Source organism: Cebidichthys violaceus, unplaced genomic scaffold (genome assembly GCF_023349555.1).
Source record: "Cebidichthys violaceus isolate CVI_PGR_0920_01 unplaced genomic scaffold, fCebVio1.0.p SCAF_3, whole genome shotgun sequence".
Lineage (NCBI taxonomy): Eukaryota > Metazoa > Chordata > Actinopteri > Perciformes > Stichaeidae > Cebidichthys > Cebidichthys violaceus.
In genome coordinates this window covers 19,564,994-19,571,437 of record NW_027176483.1, presented here as the reverse complement: position 1 = coordinate 19,571,437, position 6,444 = coordinate 19,564,994, and positions in this window count along the sequence as shown.

Genomic DNA, 6,444 nt, shown 5'->3' with positions numbered 1-6,444 from the left:
CCTGTCCTGCCTTGTTTTTTTTTAACTTAGATTTTTGCGACTTCATTCTCTGGTCTGTGATCCCTGCGCTTGAGTCGTACTCTGATCATCACAGTGTGTTGGGGCCGTCACTCAGCTGGACGAGAGAACGAAATGTAACAACAACCTGAAGATGACAATGTTCCTAAACTCTGATGTGGTATCTGAGGACAAGATGGGGCCATCAGAAATGGAGCTCCCAGGGAGTAGCTGAGACACAGACAGACAGAGAGAGAGAGAGAGAGAGAGAGAGAGAGAGAGAGAGAGAGAGAGAGAGAGAGAGAGAGAGAGAGAGAGAGCTGTCATCTATCACATTAGTAGATGTGATACCCCCAATAGTCACACCTCGCTCGCTGTATCACATCTGCCAAATTCTATGACAGCGTATTGTCGTGTGTGTGTGTGTGTGTGTGTGTGTGTGTGTGTGTGTGTGTGTGTGTGTGTGTGTGAGCTTTTCTTGTGTTCTCCTCCTGAACTGTAGGTTCAGATTTGAAAGTGGTAATCTGTGTGACTGTGGCCTCTCCTGACCTTGTGTTCCTTCTCCTAATTCATTTTTATTACTCCACGAGAGACATACTGTAGTGAAGAGAACACTGTGTGCAGAGACTTGGAGCAGATAAATGCTCGCCCATCGGAGAGATGAAATGGAGAGATGAAATAGAGGTTGAAAAGGCCACAGTGTGCACGAAAACCCTAGAAACGCCCTTGAAGATCACCTCTTTGAAGACCACCAGCCTGTCGCCATGTAGATTTAAAAACAGACATCTACACACAGATATTTATTCTTGCACAACTGCAGCCACATCAAAAATCATCCCATCGTTTTCAATGCTGTTGTTTTATGATCGAACCTGTGCATCATTGGCATTTCGTACGTTCCGTCTTTATCGGTAGGGTTGGTAATCTTCTTCAAAAACTTTTTTTATATCTTTGTTGAAATTCTCAAACGCTCTGACAAAGACAAGAAAACATTCCTGTATCTGTGGCTGTCGCACGACTGTAATAAGCCTGTCCAATCATTTCACTGCTCCTTCTTAAAGCCTTGAACGACCTGGCTCTTTCCTCTGTGATCTGCTGATTCCGTGTGAGCCTGACCGCTGGCTGAGATCTTTGGGCAGGGCCTTACTAACCGTTCCAAATTCATGACTGGTCACTAAAGGTGACCGGGTCTTTGCCGTCCGGGCCCCTAAGCTGTGGAGCTACCTTCCTGGTAAGCAGGCAAGTTCATTATCCTTTTTAAAATCTCTTCTGAAGACTCAATTTTTACCGTGTGGCTTATTTTTACATCCGACAGATTTTATTAATTTATTTTCATTTAATTTTACCGTTTGATTGTGTTTCTTATTTGCTTTCATGTTTTATTGTGAAGCACTCTGTAACTTTGTTTTGAAAAGGTGCTATATAAATAAATATATTATAATATTATTATTATTATTATTTAATTTGGCCCGACTGTATTGATTGGACGAGCTCCTGCCTGTGTGCACTCATTGCTCTTCTCCAGAGTCTTCCACAAGCTGCTAGCTCAACAGCTGTGAGTGCAAACAATAGCCATGTTTACGCTCATTATGATATGTTTACGCTCATAATGATAATTTTGGGAGTGGCTTTGGAGGGACGGACTGTCACTGTTGCCAACTTGGCGACTTTCTTGTTACATTTAGCTAGCGCTGTTGAAGTTTGATTGATCATAATCGCACCATCGATTGTATCTGTTTGTTTAATTATGTCTAAACGTTAGAAACTCACATCTGCATATTGAGAACTAGTGTGAACACAGTGTGTGCTGAGTGGGTTAACGTACATCCTGTTTGATTTAGTGAGGATCAAAGTGTCTAAACTACTAAAGAGGCAGAGCAGGTGTGAGGTTAGGCTGTCATGGGGAAAGTCGAGGGCATTCCGCCAGGACTGTGATTAAAAGAGTGGAGCTGAGCTGAGCTGCATCAGGTAAAGTCTTTCAACTCCCACTAGGAAGATAAAGCTGACTATGACAAATTGGTACATGCAATACACACATTAGAAACCCATATGAACATAACTCACACACACACGACAGGGAAAGTGTCACATTCTGTGATTTACTGGGTTTAATTAAAAAAAGATTGACGTATCAAAGGAAAAGGAGGCAGAGCTTAAAAGGGCGAAGGCGATGTGAGCCACACTGTGTAAGACGACATAAAGAACAGAACGAGTCGGTCGTTGTGCGGAGAATGACTCGGGTCGTGTTCTTTGCTTGAAGAATAAACTTTATTGCATCGAACTCTGTCTGACTCCAGTGCGTTCTTCAAAGATCATCAGGACTCCAATAGGTGTTGAGTATAGAATAAGAATAGAGTTGTGGATCAGTGGTTTAGACTTCATCACCTGGCTCGGTCTGAACTTCTTTTCCCACGACAGCGCTGCTAGCTCCTCTCATTGTAAAAGAGTTGACGACACTGGACTGGGTTTTCAGTTGGATGATTTTTTTTTTTTTTTTTTTTTACAATATACGGTACTCTTGCTATTTCTCAAGATTACCAACCCTGCCTTTAAATCAGACCACCCGGTGTGGGTTATTCCAAAAAAAATGAACTGCTGGCTGGAACTTTGATTCTCTCAATGTTCTCTTAAGTGGTAGCTTTCATAGTCCCTGTGAGTCGTTACAGGACTCCAGCTGTCTGCAGGTAGATGGGGGGGGAAACACATGTTACCAAGAAATCCATGAATCACACTGACACAAGCGAAACAGGTTCCCATGCTGCTAACGGAGCACCATTAAAGCAGGGGACGTCTGAGAGCAGAATACACTCCTCAGCACGGTGGCGGAGTACAGCCACACACTCACAACGGCTAAAAACGTCTTTCTTGCCTCGAAAAAAAAAAAACGGTGATCCGGCGTTAGATTGATATTTGACTGATATTGGCCTCTTTTCTGGAGAAGGGTCCTCCCTGACAGCCACAATAACTGGAGGTGAATGATGTTGAATGACCTTTTTCTTTTCAGTGTTATACACAAACAACAGTTCAGTTCAGTCAGACAACTCATGTGGAATTGATTATTATGTGACTGCAAAATGTGTTTTTGACATCAAGGCTCCAACCTCTCGTCACGAATGGGGAATTCAGGCAGCAGAGGGAGCACACACACACATGCACGCACGCACGCACGCACGCACGCACGCACGCACACACACACACACACACACACACACACACTCTGTCGGTGCCCTTTCCTCCGCGTTGTCCCTCCGCCATGCTTTGCTGTGCTGCACAGGGGTGCTCAAATCGATCGGAGAAAGAAGTATGAATGTGTGCCTACTGCCATGGAGAGGAGACCAAAACAAATTGGTTGGTTGGCAGGAGCAATCTTACTATCACTAAAGACAGCTTGTGCTGAAAGAGGGAGAAAAGGGTTAGACACATGTATGTAGGCTTGGACAGATGAGGCTTGATGAGGAAATGAGGTGTGTTCTTTGTTCCCCAACTGAAGTTATGGAACTTCAAAAATCAAGGAAAGAAGGCACGAGGAGACCAGGAGAAGGGAAAGTGAGCGTGAAGGAAGGGAAATCAGGGTTAGTGAGGAGAGTCATCGAGGTGACACCACCCAGTCAGCCAGCAGCCAGTGTATTCGATCTATTTAAAAAATATATGAGAGAAAAAAAAATGGCCGAAAAATGAAAGGTGGCACTAATTAACTAATGGGCAGAGTGGCCCCTGAATGACATCTAGTGTGAGAGCGCTTTGAGGGAAGAAGAGAATATACACAAATCTATTTACAATTTTTGGAAAAGGAACAATAGCTTACATCAGTCTATGAGTGGGTTAAGTTCACATGTATATTGCAGCAGCTTGTTACAGTACTTCAACAGTTTATCAGGTTCATGCTACTCATTTGAAGTTTGCTTTTAATACAAAAAAAAAAAGAGGCAAGTGCATAATCTGTGCCATTGAGCAGCATCTCTCAGTGCTGCGCAGCATTCCAGGTAATGTTCAGTCGGGTGAAATGAAATGAAGAGTCTGCTGGTTTATGGTTATTTCAGCGTCTCTCGTCAAGCGTTTCATTGAAGCCAACATGAGACTCGTAACGTGTTGAACTGCGCCAGATCACAAGGTTGTGCACAGTAACTGAATACAACATGGGAGACGTTAATTCACATCCCATAATTGAAGGATAAACACAAGGTCAGAAAGTCAGATGAAAATATGCATCAATTCATTCGGTCTATCTAAAAGGTACCAGTGTTTCTAGAAGTGCACTTTGCCATTGATTGGAGCAGCCTTGAGCTCTGAATGAGCACACTTTTTCTTCCTGCTATTGCTCATGCACTTTATTTTGAAAGGAAAGCTGATGATTCACTCCGACTGTATTCAAGTCGAGCAGAGACAGTGCACTGGGAACTTTTCTTCTGAAAGGAAGTGATTTATGAGCGACTACACACAGCACCTACAGAAGTCACGGACTCCCACTCGGGTTCATGACGAGAGTCGTTGTTGTTGCTGCTGCGTAGGCGTTCACGCGACAAAGAATGAAGCCACTAGAAAGAAGTACAGTCACATCCCCCATCAGTGTCTCTCAGAACTTTTTTTTTTTTTTTTTATTTCCCATGCATAGTTTGGACAAGAATGTAATGGAACTGAAATGAAAATATGGAAATAAAAGTTTTGACATTCATTGTGATTTTCTCCATTATGGACATCAGAGGAATCATTAACAAAAACATGTTTACAACGAGAAAAAAAAAGAAAAAAAAAGGGTTTTAGGTGAAGGGTAAACTCTTTCAGAAAGTCCTTCAAGGTGACGCACTTTGGACGGGGAAAAGTTCAGTATAACATAAATACAATACAAAAAAAAAGTCCCTAAAACTAAAACATTCAGCACATCTTTATACAACACAGTGCAATTAAAAGGGGTTAAGTTCAAAGAATGATTTTTCCAGCACTCCGTTACTCAATTTGTGACAAGTTGACGTTGACTCTGTGACTTTCTTCTGCTTTTTCTCTGTCAACTGGGACTGATAGAGACAGACCAGCACAACTGTAAACGCTTAGCAGCGAGTTGGGTCTGGTACAGCGCTGCTTCAGACCGGCACAGAGCAGAAAATCAACCAGGAATTTTTGAATTATGTTAAAGATGTTTTTTTTTCCAGCTTCGGGAACGAACAGATGGGGCGATCATCAGTTAATTAACGAGGAGCTCACATCGCCACATTCACCGTAACAACTTTCTGCCGCGACGTTATGTAAATGTTGTTTACAGCTTGTTCTGTTGTCCCAAATGAGCGATCGGAAAAAAGACGTACAACAATATTTCTCTCAACCGCTGACAAAAGAGTGACAACTTTGATTAGGTGCATGTTCACTACTGAAGAGACGGGTCGATAGCAGCCAACACAGGCTGTGTTGGTAAGTTTACAGTTTGACTGATGTTAGTATTTGAGAAAGAAATGTCTAACAGCTGGTTTGTGTGCTCCCCTACTGACCAGAAAAATGCTATCCCCTAATACTATTTTCCCAACTCTGTATTTCTAGTGTACCATAAAGGCCCAATTGTGTCTTAGAGTCTGTTGTACATTAACAAGAGTTAAATCCTGGGGAAAATGCTTATTCTTTAGAAATTGGGGGTGAAAAAAAAGATGAAAATCTGTAACAACCTCAGCATCTGGATGCAATATTATCTATTGGCAAAAAAAAAAAGTCTGGCCCTCAAAAAAAAAAAACCTTAAGATGACCCTTTAGAAGTTTGCATCAATATTTGAAAAAATAAAAAAAAAGCCTTTCACAGTTCTAACTAACACTGTATTGCAGCTGCTACAGCAGCATGGGAACATGGCGAGTATGTGTGCATGAGTGAGAGAGCAATAAAGTGACACACACACACACACATGGGCCACAGTGAGTGGCTATTGAATATGTGCTTACTCTACTGTGTGAGGCGTTGTAGTACGATGCGTCTGTTCCCTGCTATGCCTTCATCCCCGGACAGAAACACAATCATTTAAAAGAAACATAACATCTTTGAAGATGTGTATTAGACAATGAAGCATTTATGTTATGTGTATCCCAGTAAACGTATGAAATGGCAGGTCAACAAAAGCTGTGTGTCCGTAATGGTCATAAAGATACAATTTTGATTCAAGATTTTGTATACCCTAAAAAATTGTGTGAGGCTACATCATTATCACCAAAGTGTGAACACAACAGTGTGAGCAGCGCTCCGAACAACTTTCTCTTGTGAGGAAGCTGCTCTGATCTAATCGCGTTGCTCATCAAGAGGGGCTAAAAATAACCAGCGCTGGTTAAAGACGGCATAAAACAGAACACCAAATGCTAACGCGACAACAAGGTTCAGTGTGATCCCAGTGATTACTGCGAGGAGATATTACATATCTACACTTAGAAAATACACTTCAACACACCCAGATCCAAACAGTTCCTTCCAACAGTATG